Source organism: Pelodiscus sinensis, chromosome 10 (genome assembly GCF_052426305.1).
Source record: "Pelodiscus sinensis isolate ZL-2025 chromosome 10, ASM5242630v1, whole genome shotgun sequence".
In the NCBI taxonomy this organism is placed as follows: Eukaryota; Metazoa; Chordata; order Testudines; family Trionychidae; genus Pelodiscus; species Pelodiscus sinensis.
Genome location: NC_143061.1, coordinates 38,208,590 through 38,228,596, shown reverse-complemented (window position 1 = coordinate 38,228,596; position 20,007 = coordinate 38,208,590).

Here is a 20,007-nt window from a genome sequence, read left to right as displayed (position 1 = left end):
TAGCCCCCCTTTCCTGCTACCAGATTATTTGTTGTCTTAAGTTTTTCCTGTTACAGACTAACTTGGCTACCCCTCTGAAGCTTCTGGATTAAGGCTCATATGTCTTAATAGCTATTCAGGCACTACCACCACATACGTACCAAATAATAATGATAGCAAGACTTTCTGGGGACAGCTATGCTCTAGAAGGGAGAGGGCTGAAGCCCCAATTCACATTTCAGCAGCCAAGCTGAGAAGAGGCCAGACCTGCTCTTTGAGCCCTAGCTGATGAAGGGACAGATAGACAGCACTAGCTGCTCTCCTTGCTCCCAGAACTCTGACTGATTAGAGAACAGGTAAAGACTTTCCACTCCTGACATCCTGCTGCCTGCTCTCTTCCCACTGGAGCATGTAAATGCTGTTCACATGGAGAATTCATGACATAGGCCAGAACCCACGTTAATGACATGTTAGAAATAATGAATTGGCTGGCTAGCTTGATTGGGAATGAACTGGAAAGGGAGAAAGACAGAACCTTTACAGCCCAGAGCTCTCCTCCACAAACAATTCTCACCCCCACAAACTATATATAGTTGTGGAATTTTGAGAAGTTTTGATAAAAAATTGATTTTAGGGTTTTTGTATCAGCAGGTTCTCATCAGTTTTCACCCTAAGCTAGAGCTACATTTGGAAGATGGAGTAGTTTGGAAGGTTTTCCATTGCATTGTGGTTTCATGCTATAATTTAAGTCTATCGATCATTAAACCTTATAGTGATGACTGCTGTAGAAATAACAGATAAATGATAGGTATGTGCCAAATTCTCAGCTTTGATATGGTACCTTCATGCTGCTCCAGTTATAAAGCTTCTCTAGTTTCCAACCTGAGAGAATCCCTGAGAGTAAGGGATGAGTTGGATGAAAAAAGGGGCGTGTGTGGAGCTAGGGTACCATTACAAGAAAGTGTAATAGAGAGCAGCACAGAGGCTGTTTCAAGTGCCTCTGGGTCACCACTGTACCTTACAGATCAGGGAAACACAGAAGTGACTTTAATTCCTGGGGTTGCACCACATGTCAAGGGTCGATGGAGTAAACTAAGTATTATGTCTACATGTCGTTTATTTAATTGTTTGCTTTAATAAAAAAGGGCTGATTCTAACTAGAGGGCTACGGTTAGTTAATGGAATGATACACTTCTTGACTAAACTAATGTGTGTAAATAAATTTGCTCCAGATTCTATCAGAATAATTTCTTCCCTATAATTGTTGTGGGAAGCATGAACATTGCATTTGCAAGTACAAAGTCATTGAGAATTGCTCAACAGAAATATGAACTGTTGTAAGCGTGTTTTTCAATGAAAGCAAAGAAGGTGCCAAACACAGGGTAATATTAAAAACCACTCAGTACCCTAACTCAGACATTTTAGAGCTATCTAAAACCTTACCCCTGTTGCCACCCAAGAAGGCCTCATCATCAGCATGCAGACTTCAGCCCCTGCACCTATTTTTTTTTTTTTTTTTTTTTTAGCATTTCAGTCCTGAAAAATGACAGCCAAGAATTTGGCCTTTGTTCATATATCAAAGGATAGCATGTAGCTCTTCACACAGTCCCACAGGACATACAGAACTCGGTGACTCATTCTATACAACCTTTCACTAAAGGAATGTGCATGCAATGAAGTATTTGTGATACTAATTAAAGATTAGAAAACCTTCATTGATTTGCAAGGTACTGGGGTGAGGAAATGAGATTTTTTTTCGTTTCATGTTGACAATAAGGGCTCAGTTTCTCAACTTAGTTTGAGAAAAAGAATTTAAGAAACAATGGCCTGGGTGGATGAGAACAGAAGAATGGGATTTAAAATATTTTACCTCACTGTCCACAAGGGCCCGCACATCACCAAAAACACTCCCAAACCCAACTTTATTGTCAATCCAAAAAAAAGGATCAAATACACAGAATAGAGAAACTAAACTTTTCTTTCATAAACTGAGCTCTCTGAAAAACAGGAATATTTTTCACTAAACTTGGGGTTTTTAAACAATTCCGTCTAGTTTTCTTGCATCAAATTTCAAAATGTTGCCACTAGCTCCATGCTTGTTGAAAAATAAGATGAATTTTGGGTGACAATTTTTGCAAAAAGTTTTTAAATGGAAGTCAAAATTCTCACCAATTTTTTTTTTTTTAAATTGAGATTCAGAACATTTTATCAGCTCTACTTGGAAGTGAAAACCCAAGGTAAGTCAACAAATATGTCTGTTACAAATTATACTAAAAGTTCTGCTACCCAGCGTTTTGGAGGAATGGGAGGGAGTGCTGGTTAATGGAAAATTCTGGTTAACTGGGAGTTAAATTTTATCAATGTAATACCTATTTTCAAAGAATTAGAATACAATTAAATGAATAAAGTATAAAATAGTATACAGGTACTCACCAGTCCAGCAGTCAATATTATAGTGCAGAGTGGTTGGTTTCTTGAAGCACCTAGGTATATACAGGTAACATTTTCTATATAGTAGGTTATCTTATGTCAGTGCATGTCACTTTGAGCAGTGCATGGAGTCCAGCCACTCGCTGAAAATACACTTCATACTAAAACTATACAAACATAATTTAATCTTCCTTTGACTCAGAAGCCTCTTCAGGATCTTGGGTTGAATCTGAAATGACTTGGTCCCACATCCTGGAAGCTGCTTGCTAACTTGTCTTCTGCCTCTTTTGCATAAAAGTAGAGTGTAGAATGTGCAGTTGTATAAGGCGAAGTGTACTGGTCGTGGTTACTATACTAAAGATTTGTATTGGGAGAGATCAGAAATGCCAGTTAATTTGAGCTTTCAGGTTAATTAAGTGCCAGATAACAGAGCTTTGACAATAGTAGCATATATATAGTAGCCCAATGCCTATGACTCTGTAACGCTGAAATGCTGGCTGTTCCCTCTGGGCGATGCTGTTGCCTGAGTCATGTCCTTCTCCTCCGGCAGTGGCGCTTGGCTGATTTCTGCGCCGGGCTGCCGCGGGGGAGCAAGCAACCGTTTGGGCGCCACGGCCCCCATGCAGCTTGCTCTGCTTGCTCCCTCATGGCAACTCAGCTGAGCGGCACAGAAGTCAGCCAAGCACCATTGCAGGAGGCGAAGAGGGGCGGGGCGCTGACGTACACGCTCAGCCAGGCCGCCGCATGGGAGCAAGTGGTGCAAGCGACTGTTTGGGCTCTGAGGTCCCCTGAGGGAGGGGCAGGAGGGGGAGGAGAAGAGAAAGAGAGAGAGAGAGAGAGAGAGAGAGGCAGGAGGTGGAGGAGAGCTGAGAGAGAGGGGAGGAGGCAGTAGGAAGAGGAGAGAGAGACAGAGAGAGAGAGACAGAGCGAGAAACTGGGGGCTCAGGAGAGAAGACCGACATGGAGGAGAGACCTGAAAATCCCATCTTATGATGGGCTAATTGGCTAGTTTGGAAAGATTTGTATAACTCACTCATGGGTAATGCACACAGCACAAACTGATGCTGATAAGTATAGAGCTTCATGTGCTCTCTCTCTCCCTCTGTGTATAAATCTTGAATATACAATTCATTTTTTGGAAATATTGTTGTCATGGTTACCACTCAGCTGTCTTTTTGTTTTAACATCCCCTAATTTGTAAGGTTCCACAGGGAGCAAGTGTGCTGAAATTTTTAGAAGTTGCCTCTAGTTTTGAGTGCCTCCATTTTGGAGTGGTCACCTTAAGACCCTCAGGCCTAATTTTCAGAGATGATGTTCATTTACAACTCCAATTGACTTCACTGGCCTCATATGTGATGAACAGATCATAAGGCTATGCCTCCTAACATGAAAAACAAACAGCCTGGTGGTATGATCCATAGCAATCTATTTATATATAACAGTAATCCACTATAGTTAGCATAGAAAATCTTGCTATGCTTCCACATGCTGAACTCACCTTTGTGAAATGCCGTATGTGCCAAACACATCGCCCAGTGTTATTTGTTTGGATTTGCAGAAATGCTAAAGAGAGTAGTGCCTGTTTATATGCTCTAAGTTCCCTTGGGATAGTATCCACATAAATTATCCATGGAGCAAGTACAATATAAAAATAACCGTAGGTCAGGTAATCAAAGAACTCAAATTCTGCCCTTCCCTTCTCCGCTTTCCAGTGTCTGAGAGAAAATATGAGTGCAACATATTTACATATACTGCATTCATAATGTAAATGTATATGATACGTTACAAAATGTTCTAGATGCCTTTGCCATATACTTAAACTGAAATCACAGTAATGCAAACAATAGTAAACTAAGTAGCCTCCTTTCTTCCTAACCCTCACCAAAATACAGGCAGTCCCCGGGTTACGTACAAGATAGGGACTGTAGGTTTGTTCTTAAGTTGAATTTGTACATAATTCGGAACTGGCGTCAGCCGCTGCTGAAACTGACCAGCGGCTGACTACAGGATGCTCTGCCCCAGGCAGGATGCTCTGCCCCAGCTGCTCTGCCCCAGGCGTCCTGATTCAGCTGCTGCTGAAACTGGCCAGCAGCGGCTGAATCAGGATGCCTGGGGCAGACCAACCCAGCAGCGCCCCAACTGCTCTACCACAGGCGTCCGCGAGAAAAGCCTGGTCTGCTGGGGGGGGGGGGCGTGCACTAGCTGCACCCCCCCCAGCAGATCAGGGAGACGCGGAGCAAAGCTGCGGAGGACGGTCCCGCCGCCCGCATCCTCCGTGGCTTTGCTCTGCATCTCCCTGGTCTGCTGGGGGGGCCCCCCCAGCAGACCAGGGAGAAGCAGAGCCGCTTTTCTCGCCCCGGAGGACACGGGCGGCGGGACCGCGGCGTGTCTGGGCGGTCCCGCCGTCCGCGTCCTCCGCGGCTTTGCTCCGCATCTCCCTGGTCTGCTGGTCCCCCCCTCAGCAGACCAGGGAGATGCGGAGCCGCTTTTCTCTCCCCGGAGGACACGGGCGGCGGGACCGCAGCGCATCTGGGCGGTCCCGCCGCCCACGTCCTCCGGGGCGAGAAAAGCCCCATTCATAAGTACGGATCCGACTTAAGTCGGATCCGCGTAACTCGGGGACTGTTAAAGTTTTTGCTCTTTCCTTCATATATAATAGATAGGGAAGGGGCTCAGGGAAAGGCTCCAGTTATGTCTTCCTTTTTCCCCTGGATTCATTTCTTCCAGGTTCCTTCTGCTTTTAGGATTCCTTTGTTCTTGACTCTCTCCTGTCTTTTTTTCTTTAGTAGTTTGACAAGAAGGCCAAGTGAACCTATCGTACCTATATGGTGATACTTCCTCTGGTCTCAGCAACACTCACTAGTTCTTGAAAGTCTCTGGACAATCATGTATTCAAAGTCAGATGACACAGACATACATCTTTTTAGACTGCATACTGAATTCTCTCTACTTATGCACAGACTTAGATACCATATGTGATGTGCTTCTTTATCAGCAGCCCTGGATTTCTGTAATGTCTCCTTTCCTATGGGAAAGTGTCAGCCGACGGTCAGGGCAGTGAGTCCCTTATGACCGGCTGAAGTTCTTTTAAATTGTGCTTGGTTCTGTTACAGCAACTGAAGGAGTCAGGTTAAAGCTTAAACAGTTACTATTTTATTGTTACAGGGTAAATTTAGCTGTTAAATGCTACTACTGTGTTACAGATAACACAGACACTACAAAGGACAGGACAGAAATTACACTAATAAGTCATTTACAGGTACCATGAAACCCTTTGGTTCTCTGAGCTCTTATTAAATGCATGCAAAATAGACACATAGCAGGTATATATTCTCACCCCTGCGTTCCAGACTTGGCGTGGCCAGCGTCTTTCTCTCAATCCCTCGGGAAGAAGTAGGGCGAGGTTGGGCATCCCACAGACCTCGGGAGACAATCAATACCTGCCAGCAGGTATAGATGATTGGAGCTCAAATGGGGTGGGCTGCTGAACCTCTTTTATACCCCTTGGGTCATGTAGGCTTCTTCCTGGGCTCAAGTGGCCAATTAGGAAAAATGGCTTTGAATGCCAAGTTTCCCACGAAGGGTGCAAAGCATAATTCACACCTGGGAAAATGCAGACAATGGGCACCTCTGGTATGTGATGGGCGAAGATTCCTCTCTGGGACAGTGCAGGCGTGTCAATTACTGGTACTAGCCATCAGGGCGACGGGAGGCCCCGGGTCGTCAGCTAGCCCATTTACTGTCTGGTTTCTGTTTATGGTAGAGTCAGGGACAGGCAGCAAACCTGTGTTCCCAGGGCATCAAAGGCTGACTGCCTTTCTCTTGCTCTCTGGGGGGGGGGGGGGGGGAACAAGATGGGGTTTTTGTGTCTGGCTACAGAAAGCAATGCCATTTTTACAAGAATTCATGTTGGTCAAATGAAATTCACCCTAGAGGGAAAGAAATCCAGAGCAGGACATGAAGAATTTAAAAGAACCAAGTGTGTGAATGAGCAGATGAGGGTATGTATGTGGTGCTGATAGATAGTCATGTGATAAACTATAGTCATATTTATAAGATTATATATATCATGTATCTTTGATCCCTCTCTTACAATTTGCCTATTAATCCATCTCTCTGGACCCACTTGTAACATACAAATATCAATGATACATAGGTGTGTACGAAAAAATACTAACATACTCACTAGTCTTCTCTTTTAGTGGATATCTTCCTTGCTGTATAACTCATTTTCACTCTGTGTATTCTTCCTGTCCCTTCTAGGACTGTCAAGTGATTAAAAAATTTAATCATGATTAATCGCTTGTGCCTCCCCTTTGAAATGCAGTGGCAGCATTTCAACAGGGCAGCACTGCATGGAGCCTGGGATCAGCTGGAGTCTACAGCTAACCCTGGGTTCCATGCAGCGCTCCAGCTGATCCCCAGTTCTGCTTGGGCAGCCCCTTTGAAGCACACAAGCACAAGCTGGAACAGCATTTCAAAGGTGGAGCACAGCATTAATGCTTGTGATTAACGCGTTAAAAAAATTAACATGTTAATCCTGTCCTGCATTAATCGCAGGTATTAACGGAGGTCCCTTCACTTATTTTAATACTACATTGGGCCTGTAAGATAGCTGCTTTGTTTTCTAAAGGCCAGGCATTAAGCATTATCAGATATTTGAAGATCAGTTGTAAGCTAATTGGTTTGTAGTAGACATTTTGGACTCCTGTTTCCAATTCCAGTGGGTGATCAAATGAGTGGGAAACATTTGTTGCTAACCAAGTTTCAGAGCTTCCAGTTCACTGTACAAGTGATATACACTTGAAGGTGTTGTCAATAGGGAGGCTCAGCTATGGGAAGTGGTGGGGGCACAAAGTTTTATTCCAGCAACATCTATTTGTTCTATTATGCTGTGGACTCTGGAGGCCTGGCACCAGCTGGAAAACTAGTTCATTTGACACTTTCTAGGCCTGAGCATGGCACCACAATGTCAATAAATGTAAAACAAAACTAAATAAAAAACCCTTTCAAAGCAAAAGTAACCTGCTGTCAGCTGGTTTTAAACACCTAACAGATCAAGCAGCGGTCAGCAGGTAGCCTGGGAAAAGCTTTCTGTGTTGGTGATTTAGTTTACAGTATAGATTTATGAGAATACTCTTAACCAACAGTTGATGGTTTTAAATGGATTATTAATCAACCACAGGTAGGAGGCCAGAAAAAAAGAACACTGCTTTTTGACATCAAGTATCTCAAATAATTATTTAGTGGTTAAATGATAAAACTCTGTATTTTAAAAAAATCTCATTATGTTTGATGTTAGATAGTAAAACAGAGCAGAAATGAAAATATCCTGAAGCCCTATATCATCCTCATTATCTTCACTGGTGAAGTGAGTAAGTGAGTGGAGAGGTGTGAAATTCCAGCAGAGAGGAACATGCTGTTTTAAGAGGAATTGCTGACATGCAGGCTACAATTAGACAAAAAATGACTGCTGGCATTTAAAAATCATTACAGAGAGGAAATTGCAAGTGTAATTATGTCATCATTGACACTATTCAAGTGTGCTGATGCATTTTTGCTGATCAAACCAAGTGTTTATATTTGTAAATAGAATACACTTAGCAACTCTATCAATGGAAATGTTTCAACAGAGAATCAAAGAACCAGACCTCCTCCTCTGCCCCTCCCACCAAAAAACCCGAAGTATTTTTAATAAGTTTTTTTCAGTTAATTTTTAATATTTTATTTCCCACAATAGCTCTTTTTTTGATAGTATGAGCGTATGGGAGGGAGGGAGGAAGGGAGTGTTTTATTTTTGCAACAAACCATGCAAGCTAATAATACCTCAAAACTGTTGCTGCTCTGCCTCTGAATTATTTAAGAAAGTTATATTATTTAAGAAAGCTTTAAGCCACACCACTGTCATCAATCCTTTACTTATTAATCATTAAGGACAAATATAAAGTTGTATGACAGTTCAAAATAGCCAGACCATATGATGCACAAGAGTGTATTTATAGTTGAACTACCACTGTAGGCCTTTTATCTTGGACAGTTGTATATAAATACACTTTATAAATATGTAGGCAGAACGTGCTTAGAAAAATGCTTGAAGTAAATACAGGAAAAGTGTTTGCTCTTGCAGTACAAATCTGCATTTGTTCTTTTGTTTTTCCTTTTCTTCGAATACTGCTCCTTCTGTGGACATGCAGGCAATCGTATTGTATATTCTAATCAGACAACTGTGTAACTGGATGTGGAGTGTATGGATATGGCAAAATCAATTATCCTGCATCGAGGCTGACTAATAACCAACTATACAGTGTTATTAGTGAGGTTATTCTTAAACTACATAACTGGAATAGAAGAGAAGGTGAACACCCATATTTCATTTTAAAAACAAATTCTTGTCTTGGGCTGCATCGGCTCTACCTATAGACCTTCTCTTGTTTGTTTGTTTAAAGGAGATGAACTTTTTTTAAAGAAAGAACAGGAAAAACCATTTTTTTTTGCCTTTGCCTTCTCTTTCTGTTTTTCAGTCCTCTGTTTACATACTTTGCCTTTGGGGATGGGGTTTTAATTTGCTGGGTATCCTCCTGCCTCTAGTGTCTTTCTGACATTGGCTCCATCAGTTTCCATCAGTGTCCCAGCCCCCTAAATGTCAAAACATATATCCATTCAAGTTTAGTTACCAGAATGATGTCAAGCAACTCTTTATAGCCACTGCTTTACCAGAAAAGCAGCTTTTCGTCTCATTTTATTACCAGATTAAGATTGTAATGCACTATTAGAACTATACAGAATTCCTTTTTCTAGACAATGCCTGCTCCTGATGTTAAGAAGCCAGGGTTCTGTTGTGGCTGTCAATGGCACAGCTAACTCTGGGGTGTCCATGATGTGGCTCCATCACAACAGCTTGGCCAAGAGGTATTCAGGATGCATCTCTGTCCAGGCACAGAATGCTTCAGAGAGCTATGAAGAGCAAATGCCAGCGTGGCCACTGCAATACCCATCCCACAATGTGTGCCAATAACCTTACATAAGAGACTGAGAACAGCACTAGAAAGGAGAATAACATGGTGATGTGTTTTGGGTCATAGTACTCACTTGGCGTGGCTGCAAAACAGCTTAAATCAATAACCCCTCTTTTCACTCATTCACTTTCCAAAACAGATTTCCTCTTGGGCTGAAGTTTCTCATGTTTGGCTTTAGTAGATTTATTGATGAACATGCAAGGAAAACTCATTTAACTTTTTCTGAGTCCAGGTTGAGAAAATGATATCTTTCCCCAAAGTAAAATACTTTGCCACATTTTGTCTTTTTAAAACAAATGCAAGTCTCTCTTTAAAACTGGTCATTTAACTAATTTTCATTCTGGAGTACGAAAAAAAAAAAGGTTTTTACATCATTAAAAGTAACTACAGATTGACACCATTTTCTGAGAATTATTTAGTAAGTAACTAAAGCCCTGAGAGGACATCTGAATGGAGCCTTTCACCCACACAGATCTGAGTGGACACATGAGTCTTCCCATGTGATTTTTAGCTAAGCCTATCAGAGCTCTTTGTGGCATATCGATGCATTTTCTCTCCACCCTTAAAAGCACAAGAGTTGCTGATCTCGGAATGCTGCTGGGACAGTTTGTATGATGAAAACAGAAGTAACTAATTGAAACACATAGCACACACTTCTGTATGAACCGCTGCAATAACAGCAAGCACAGGGGACAGTGTGACCATTGACAAACTGCAGACACTCTGGCTATGTCTACACTACCAGGTCATTTCAAAAGAAGTTATTTTGAAATAATAACTCCAAAAATAACGATTTCAAAATAAGCTTATTCCTCTTCACAAGCAGGAGTTATTATTTCAAAATAACAAGTTTGGTATTGTGGTGCTCGCCTTGTTATTTCGAAATACGTCTCCAATGTAGACATGCCCTCTGAGACTGCAGGATGTCTCCATAACATCATTGCATTCTGCAATATTATTTAATTTTAAATCAACATTTCACACTCTTGTTTCACTAGATACAGTCAACACAATGCAAACTCTTGAGCTGAGGCTTTGTTAATCCAGTCTTGGGGAAAACAGCCTACATTCAAACAATAATAGAGGCAGTTAAAAAGTGAATATGAATACACCTCTCTCATTCTCCCGTCACATCACTCTAGTATACACCCTCTATACCAGTGATCACCAACCAGTAGATCCGGATCTACTGGTAGATCTTGAAGCCTTTGACAGATGATCCTGACAGGTTTGGCCAGGAGGCTGTTAAGTGCTGGCACTTCATCTGCCCCTCTCAACACTGCCATGCTGCTCCTGCCCTCTGCCTCAGAGCTGCCCTCTCCCCTCCCAGTCCCAGGAGCCTCTTGCTTGCTGTGCACAGCACAAGAAGAAGAGGGGGGGTGCTGATGTGAGGGTACCCTTCCCCCCACCCTGTACCCCATTTCCACAGAGCAGAGGGGGGCAGGGATGGAGAGAGTTTGCTGGCTACTTTGGGGAATGATGCAGAGCCAGAGGAGGGGTGAGCCTGACTTAGCCCCCTGCACTACCACCTGGAAGCCACCTGTGATAAATGGTGCCCAGCTGGAGCCTGCATTCCAAACCCGGGCCCCAGTCCTGACCTCCTCCTGCACCCCAAATCCCTGCCCTAGCCCTGAGTCCCCCTGCACTCAAACTCCCTCCCAGAGCCTGCACCCATTCTGCCCCTCAACTCCCTACCCCAGGCTCAGCTCAGAACCCGTGCCACACTCCAAATCCTTTAGCCAAAGATCGAAGGCTGCATCCCCCTCCCTCGCACCCCAACCCTCAGCCCCCAACCTGCTAAAAGTGAGTGAGGGTGGGAGAGGTAGGGAAGATGGAGTGAGCAGGGGTGGAGCCTTGGCAAAGGGGTGGGAAGGAGGAGGGGCAAGAGTGTTTGGGTTTGAGGTGGACCCTGGATTGCACTTAAATTAAAAAAGTGATCTCATGTTTAAAAAGGTTGGAGACCACTGCTCTATACTCTTTCATCCCATTTTCCTTGGTGACATATGAACTTCAAAACCTAACTGGAACAATTTAAAAGTTAATACTGAAACTGTGGCTACAGTGTTCTTATATTGTGTTCTTATTTAGTCCTCATAGGCTTGTGAAGGATATATTAGCAATGTTCAATGTAACTAGCAAGGATGTTATCAGATGATCATGAAACTAAAATTATAATCCAATTTTAAGACCTTGATTGCACATCTAGGAAAAATTACATTTCAGATTTTGTGTTTATTACATTAATAATATTAATTTTATGTAACACTATTTTCTTTACATAGGATAATTCACCATCAGGTATTTGAGGAAGGAGCCATCACTTACTATGGTTCAGGTTTTGAGCCCTTTTCTCCCACTGGTGATCAAGTAGTCACCCATGTAGTCTTAGCACATGGCTACACAGCACCCAAAACTCTAAATTGCGTAGCTTATTTCGAGTCTATTTCAAAATAGCTTATTTTGTCATTTGGCACTGTCTACACAGCGCCAGATTCAGAAAATAAAGCACTGTTTCGAGCCATCCCTTACTCCTCATGGAATGAGGTTTACAGGGATGGCGAAATAGCGCATCCTCTATATTATGAAATAGCGGACGGGCTCAAAAGATGTGAGGTAGCTATTTCTGGATAGTTCTGCTGTCCTGAAATAAGTTTGTTGTGTAGACATACCCATATTGACCTGGGAGAGTAATGACTCACTAACCTGAGATCCGAAGTTCCCAATATGGTTATATAAATTTGTGCAGTGGCCAGCAAATTAGAGCTAAAACAGTCATGCCTTGGTAGTAGATTCCTAAATCAGAAGGATATAATTGGGAACATTTTTTAACAGAATATTACAAGCTATCGAGTAGATATTTTTGTTTAGAAGGGAAATTATTACTCCACTCTACTCCATATAAAGTGAATGGTAATATATATGGTAACATACAGTATGCTATACTATATGACGAAACAAAGGACTCTGGAAAAAGAATTATTTTTATTTTTAAATTGTTCCTATCTTTCACATATTCTCCTGCATGCAACCAAAATAAATGGTGAAGTGGAGAAGCCCAGCAAAATGCTGAAGTTTGACTTGAAAAAAAAAATTGAGGAATTTTAAAGGATTTTTCTATAGAGTTTTCCAATATCCAGCAGATAGATGTCTAAGGAGAAGCCTTCTGTGCCTTATTTTGCAATCTCTTTGAATTAGAGCAGCCTTTGGTATGATGCTGCAATTTTAAAGGGCTGCAGAAAGCTGGCTGATGGTCCACTACTTACAGATTTCCAAATGTATTACTGACACACAGGGCCTGATGGTCCACTCCTTTGCACTTTGCCTAGTAATTTATTATAAAATGCCTACCATTCATATCTTCTTGTGATTTATACTCATTTTGCACAGGTTAAATGACCACATGAGATGCAGAGCAATGGAGAATCAACAGCCAAAATATTTTAAATAATACTTCCTAATGCTGGAGAGAAGCGAGTATATTACTGAGCAAATCACTATTCATGAATTAAATCTAGTCCATTCATAGACAACAAAAATCTAGAGCGTGAGGATGAAATTTTGGCTACATTGAAGTCAGTAGTAGTATTCCCATTGACCTAAATCAGTCCAGGATTTCAACTTAAATCCCAAGACAGTTTATGAAATCTAAGCAGCCTTTGAGCTGAAACAAAATTGAATAATCCAACAAAGGTGAGATGAAGAAAACCATAGAAACTGTCTTTGAAAAATTTTTTTAATTTATTCAGTCTATTACTGTTGCACTAGTAGATACTTTGACACTGTATTGTTTTCTTCTTTGCTTGAAATAGTTGGGCAATCAGGACCTGTTTCTTGTTCTTCTTGGTGGGACTGCTCAATTAATGAGGAGAGCCAGGATGAACAAGTTGTGCCATTCATTAATCTTTGTTTTTCTAGTGCAAAGTAGAGTCAGACTCCATTGGCTGAATTTGGCCTTGAGGCCTCAAACACCTATATACATACTTAACTGTAAGCACATGAGCAGCTTCATTGAATTTAACATTTAAAATGTGTATGTTTCTTCAGGTGCTAGGACCAATCCAGCTCATTCTAGCTGTTTCATAAAGATAACTTCACCTCAGAGTGCTGTGACCAGAAGATCTGTGAGGCTTAAAGCTGCTTTAGGCCAGGGGAATGATGGGATATGGGGAGATGAGCATGACTGACAGAGGTGGAAGAATGAATACAGCTGCCAAATATGTTTTTTTTAAATCTAGTGCATACATTTCATCCTTCAAGTTTATAAAGTGAATAGAGATATGTCCATTAAACCCAACTAAGAATCGGGCCCTTAAATTGGAAGAACCTCTTGTGGCTGAAAGACTACAGTAGCCAAATAAAAAAATGCATAATTGCTTTATGTGTATCTTTACTCTTTACCTAGATAAAAATTGTTTGTTTTAAATATTGTATTGTTGTGCACTTTGGGCAGTTTAGACAGGTACCATTTATACATGAAAAATAATCAAAGACAACAGTAAGAGATTTTTGTACTGTATATTTCTTGTAAAAATAAGTTTGTATAATGATTGGGAAAATTAGAGTCTCTCAACCAACCAGAGCAGAATGACTTGCATAAGTAAAAAAACAACAAATGGTCTGGTAGCACTTTATACGCTAAGAAAACATGTAGATGGTATCATGAGCTTTTGTGGGCACAGCCCACTTTTTCAGATGACCGGAGTTTTGAGTTTAGGATGTCCAGACCCAAAATAAATAGGAGCGGGAGAGAGAGAGACAGAGATCAGAGGGTATAGAAAATCAGGAAGGTAGAGGGAATGAATAAGTATCTTAAGATTGGGTAGTTAAAATGAAGCAGATAAGAATCAAAGTCAATTGATAGTATCCTTCATGACACAGAAATCTACACAAAGAGCTGTTTGTACCTTCATTGACTGTTAGGTTGATAGTGTCTCCACTATCCTTCATCAAGATTGAGTCCATCAGCATGAGAATTGAATTTGCAGATGAACTCTAATTCCAATGCTTCTCTGTGTATCTGGCTAGTAGAATTGGTTTGTGACAAGACAGCCACTTGAAGATCTTTTAACCAGTGATTAGGAAGATTAAAATGTTCTCCGACAGGTTTCTATATATTCCCTTTACGTATATCTGATTTGTGTCCATTGATTCTTTCCCAGACAGAGACTGTCCAGTTTGTCCAATATATATAGCCGTGGGGCACTGCTGGCATTTGATGGCATAGATCAAATTACTGGATGTGCAGTCAAATGACCTTTTGATTTGGTAGCTTATGTTGTTGGCTCCAGTGATGGATTTCCTAGTATAGATATGTGGGCAGAGTTGGCATCATGTTTGGTTGCAGGGCTGGGTTCCTGGATGCTTATGATGTGGTTGTATGGCATGGTCACCGGAAAGAATTTGTTTCAGGTTGGGAGGTTATCTGTAAGTGAGAATGGGCTTTTCCCCCAAGGCCTCAGAGTGAGCAGTCATTTTCCAAGATGGGTTGTAGATTGTGTATAATGCACTGGAGGGGTCTGAGTTGTGGACTCTAAGTAATAACAAGTAGAGTTCTGTTATTTTCCCTTTTAAGTAAAAAAGGCAGTATAGTTATGCATTGCTAATTGTATAATATGTCTATATAAATCTGACTGGCTGTGACAATACTATTTCAGTATAATACATGTTAAGTGAATACTGATACTATATTGCAGAGGCTTAACTCTTCTAGCATGGACATCAATGACAAAGACGAAATGTATACATTAAATATATATACTCCTGGCTATTGACTGTTGGAGTAGGTATTGTACAAAACTTCTCAATCCTGACATAAAATATTGGGCCCAATTCCTTTCCCAGCAATGTAAATTGGCTCCATCTTATTGGGCTACCCAGGCTAAGTCTAGACTTAAAACATAAAAGTGCAGCTGTAGTAGCGCTTTAAAATATGGCCATGGCACCAGCATTCTACGTAAACCCTAACCAAGAGAAGTTAATAGTGCTGGGAGCCTGTTTACACTGGTGCTTTACAAGGTTGTAACGTGTCACACTCAGGCTGTGTTTTTTCACACCCCTCAGAAAGAAAGTTGCAGTGCAGTAAAATGGCAGTGTATACATGACTTCTAAGGAGTGAATAAGCATGAAAATAGTAACTACAAACAAAACCAATGAACAAACAAGTACATTAGAAAGTTACCATTTGTTTGCAGACTTGCTGTGGCCACATTAGTTCCAGTAAACTAGACTGTGTATAATACCCAAGTATTACTTCACCCACTTTGTCTCACTAAAGTTATCAATTTTCAGCCTCAAAAATCAAACAATTCTTTGTGTTTATACCTAACTCTAACTATAGCTGCTGAAAGTCATTCAACAGAAGGACAGGTAGGTCTCATAAGGTCAAGGTTTGTAGAGGCAGGTTCTAGAGTAGGGTAAATAATTCATCTGCCTCTAGATTTTTCTTCCCATTAGGAGAATACTTAACCTCATACTGAGGAGAAGTTGCAGTTGATCACTAAACATCCATGAGCTCTCCACACTATTGCAGATACTGAATGGATAACAGTGCAACACTTCAGATGCACAGTTTAAATACCACACCATTTTTTTCAGACCACCGAAGCACTTCATACGGGAGGTTTTGAAAAGCTTTAGAAGCTACTGTTTCTAAAATATGTTCAAGTATGCAACTGGAGCAGTTAAGAGTAAAATTAAGGAGTACTTGAGTTTGACTCTGTATTGTCCAGTTACAAAACTTGCAGCTGAAAAGTGGTATGTTTGCAAAATAAAAAATTCTTGCTAAATGCCTTTTGAAAGCGTAAATGGCTTGAGGCAGGTTTGGGCTTAGCTTGCAATAAAAGTTCTCTATCCCACCTCCCAAACACTAACTACAGCAGGCCCAGCATAGTGTTACATGTTATAACCTTGCCCTGCCATTCATGCTTAATGTGGTCACAGCTCGATTTCTTGAGGCATGCTGTGACTTATGGTCAACTTTCATTGCTAACAGAGGAAAAAATCAGCCTGACAAACTTAATATTTCCAGGGAAGCAGGAGCGGAGGACAGTTTGTGTATGAAAAGGAGTGTTGGGGTAGCCTGTCCTCAGCAAATTTTGCAGGTGAAGCTTCCTTCACTTTGCATTTAACAAAGTTCTTATAAAAGGAGAAGGCAACTTTTCTCCTAGTTTAAGTTCAGATGCAATTCTCAGCCAGCCACTTCACTACAAGAATGCAGAGTGAGCCATTTGAGCCTTGTGATCTTTCAGCTACACAGCATCCCATTCATCATATGCTTGAGAAACATAATATGTACAGCTGAGGAAAACAGAAGCTGCAGAGACAAGGAAAATCAATTAACAAGAAAGCTTGTATAAGAAGAAAGACTTAAGCAAAATCTTCACATGTTACCATTTTGAAGTTTCTAAAGCTTTTCTCCCCCTTCAGATAAAAACTTTATTGGCCGCATTCCAAGTATATTCTTTAAATTAGGGTATGGTGATAACAGACAGCTATTTATTCACAGATTAGGGATCACTGAGCACACAGATAGATTTATATTTTCTTCCTAAGTAATTTCAGATAATTGCAGCAGGAGCCACCGTCAGTACTGAGAAAAAGAATGTTATAGTTTGCAACTAGTTTCCATCCTGCAAGGGAACCCATACAACATAATTCACACAGTACACTGAGGGCTAGATTCTGATCTCAGTTACCCTGATATGAATTAGGATTAATTTCAATAAAGTCAAAAAGAATTATGCCAATATAAGAGAGATGAGAATCAACCCCAATTTACTTCAATAGATTTAATCCTCAATTACTCCAGCGTAACACAGAGAAAAGGCTGGCCCTTATTTTTCATATTAAGTTAATTGACACTGTGGGCAAATTGTCTTTTGAGTAACAGTGGTTTAATTATAGAGTATCTAACCTTACTGGAGTTGCTCCCAATCTGCCCTGGTGTAACTGAGCAAATTCTGGCCCTATAACTATTCAGTATGAAGTTATTGAAATTAATGGTGGCAGCAGGTGTGGGTCCCATCATACGTCTGCCCCCATAAATCAGAAATGCATATTACAGCTTGTTACAAGAGTTCTGAGTGATTTGGAGCACTGCCATTCAACATTATTTTGTATCACAACAATGTATCACATGGATGAGGGCAGCAATTCTAGAAATAAAGCAGACATTCGTCCATCTAGTTCCTTCCCCAGCCCTATGAATATTTTTTAACTTGTTAACTACTGGAATTTGATCCTCCTGTAACAGAGGAAATGTGTAATAGTGATACCAATGACCTTACTAAAGTGCAAGCTGTGAATAGCCCTAGTGAAGTTGAGCAGCCTGAAAAGACAAAAACGTTTGTATGCCAGCTATTTAATCCCAATGCAGGTGACTGGCTGCTAAAAATATTTAAAGCACTTTATCCTGCTAAACTAAGCTTTCATTATTAGGAAGTAAAAAAATAAGCAACATCACTACAAGTATAATAAATCACAAAAGAAAAATATAATATCCATTTACATAAAAGTCCAATTTGCTGGTTACAAGAGTAAAAACCTAAATACGGGTTGTACCTCCCTTAATTGGGACTCTTTGGTCTGGCAACAACTGTGGTCCAGCAGGACCACAGATGTTCCTGGATCACAAGGTCTAGGTATAGGGAGGTCTGGCCACAGGGCAGTCGCACAGCAGAGTGGGGAGCCCTGGGAGAGGGGTGCCACAGCAGGGAGATCTGGCCCCAGAAACTGGGCAGTAGCAGGGGGCCTGCAGTGGTCGCACAGCTCTAGTGCCGGCTGCACAGCTCCGACCCTATTGGTGGCTAGGAAGCTCCAACCCCGGCCACGCAGCTTCGACCCTGCCGGCAGGCCGGAAACTCCAGCCTGGCTGTGAAGTTCTGACCCTGGCAGCAGTGGGGCCAGCAAGAGCTGGAGAGCTCTGGCCCAGGGAGCAATAGCTGGCCAGGATGCAATGGGGTGGGCAGCTGGGGTGAGGGAAGCTGTGGTTTAGCACGGGCCATTAGGGGAGGGACTTCCCCTTGTCTTCCCCAGTCAGGTCCTGAGGCTGTTGGACCAGAGTGGTCCAACCTGTATTCAATTTTTGTCTCTAAGGGTATGTCTACACAGCAGCATTATTTCGGAATAACATCAGTAAACTAAAGCCAGGTTTACATTAGCTGTAAGTTCAAATTAAGATATGCAACTCCCACTACTTTAATTTCGTAGCTGGAATTGATGTATCTTAATTCAAACTGTGGTGCTGTCCCCACAGTGGGAGGTTAAAGGGAGAAATGCTCCCATTGGTTTCACTTACTCCTTGTGAGGTGTAGAAGTACTGGTGTCAATGGGGGTGCTCTCAGCATTTGATTTAGTGGTCCTTACTAGCCCCGTTAAATCTAACGCAGAAGATTGACCTCCGAGGGTAAATATAGATATGGCCTAACTCCATAGAGAAGCTAGTTAACTTAAAAGTGAAAAAAGCCTGCCAGAACTATTAGCAGAACACTGACACCGTGAAAGAGCCATTGAAGTGGTAATGAAGCCATTTGACAGGCATTTGGAACTCCCAGGTATATACTGTCCGTTACTGAATTTACTGCATTAGTATCTAGGACCTGAGTTTAAAATTTGTTTTAAAAATATTTCACTGGCAAGCTGTTGAAGATTATAAAATCACATCTTTAAAAAAATGGTCCCCCTCCCCTGGCTGCCATTTAACGGTACTGTGTAGGACCTCATAAATCCTAAGGACAGCCCTGGCCGGAAGCCTTGATACCAAGGTAAGAAACAACACAGAAGGAAAGAGATCTGCAGGAAAGTTTTGCAGTGAATCCAGTGGGGACACAATATCAGAGATGACTTGGAAAGTGGCTCTTCACCCCAGCCATATTGAAAGGCTTGGCTGGAGCTACCTGCAGTAAAATGGAAGAAGCATAAGTCTAAATAGCCAGAGGCTTGAGGAAATACCAGGAAACAGAGTCTGAGATTTAGGGAAAAATCTGTTGAACCCAGAGAGGGGCTGGTAAAGCTGTGCAGTGGGGAAAAGTGGTTTTGATTTAAGCTGACATTTGAACAATGGTGTTGTTTTAATACCCCAAGGGAGTTATTTGACACTCAAGAGGCAGCACAGCCTTTGAGAAGCCCAACAAGGGAAAATCGAGGCAGTGGCAGGATTGAAAAACCCTGTCTCATTGCTCTTAAAATCATTTCCCTCCAGGACAAATAATCCCCCGAACATTGTGTAATATTCATTCATTTGCTCCTTCAGTGAACATTCCTGATACTGAAACCATTTTCCTGGAACATGAACAGAACAGGGATGTGAACGCAGGTGCCTAGCTCTCTCCTTGATGTACACTCGCATGCTGCTGTACTTCTACCTGTGTTCAGGTCTGGAGGTCTGTGGGCTGGTGATTTTTAGTGAAATCAGATCAACTTGATTATACCTCTGAACAGATTAATGATCCTGAAAATGTCATAAAAAGCAAAGTCCTGATCTTTGCATGAAGCTCAATCCTGCAAATAAATCAAGTGACTTTTCCTGTGTAGTCAAAGATCACTGGGCGTATCTCCATATGTAGCACAGTGTGAACGGGGCATG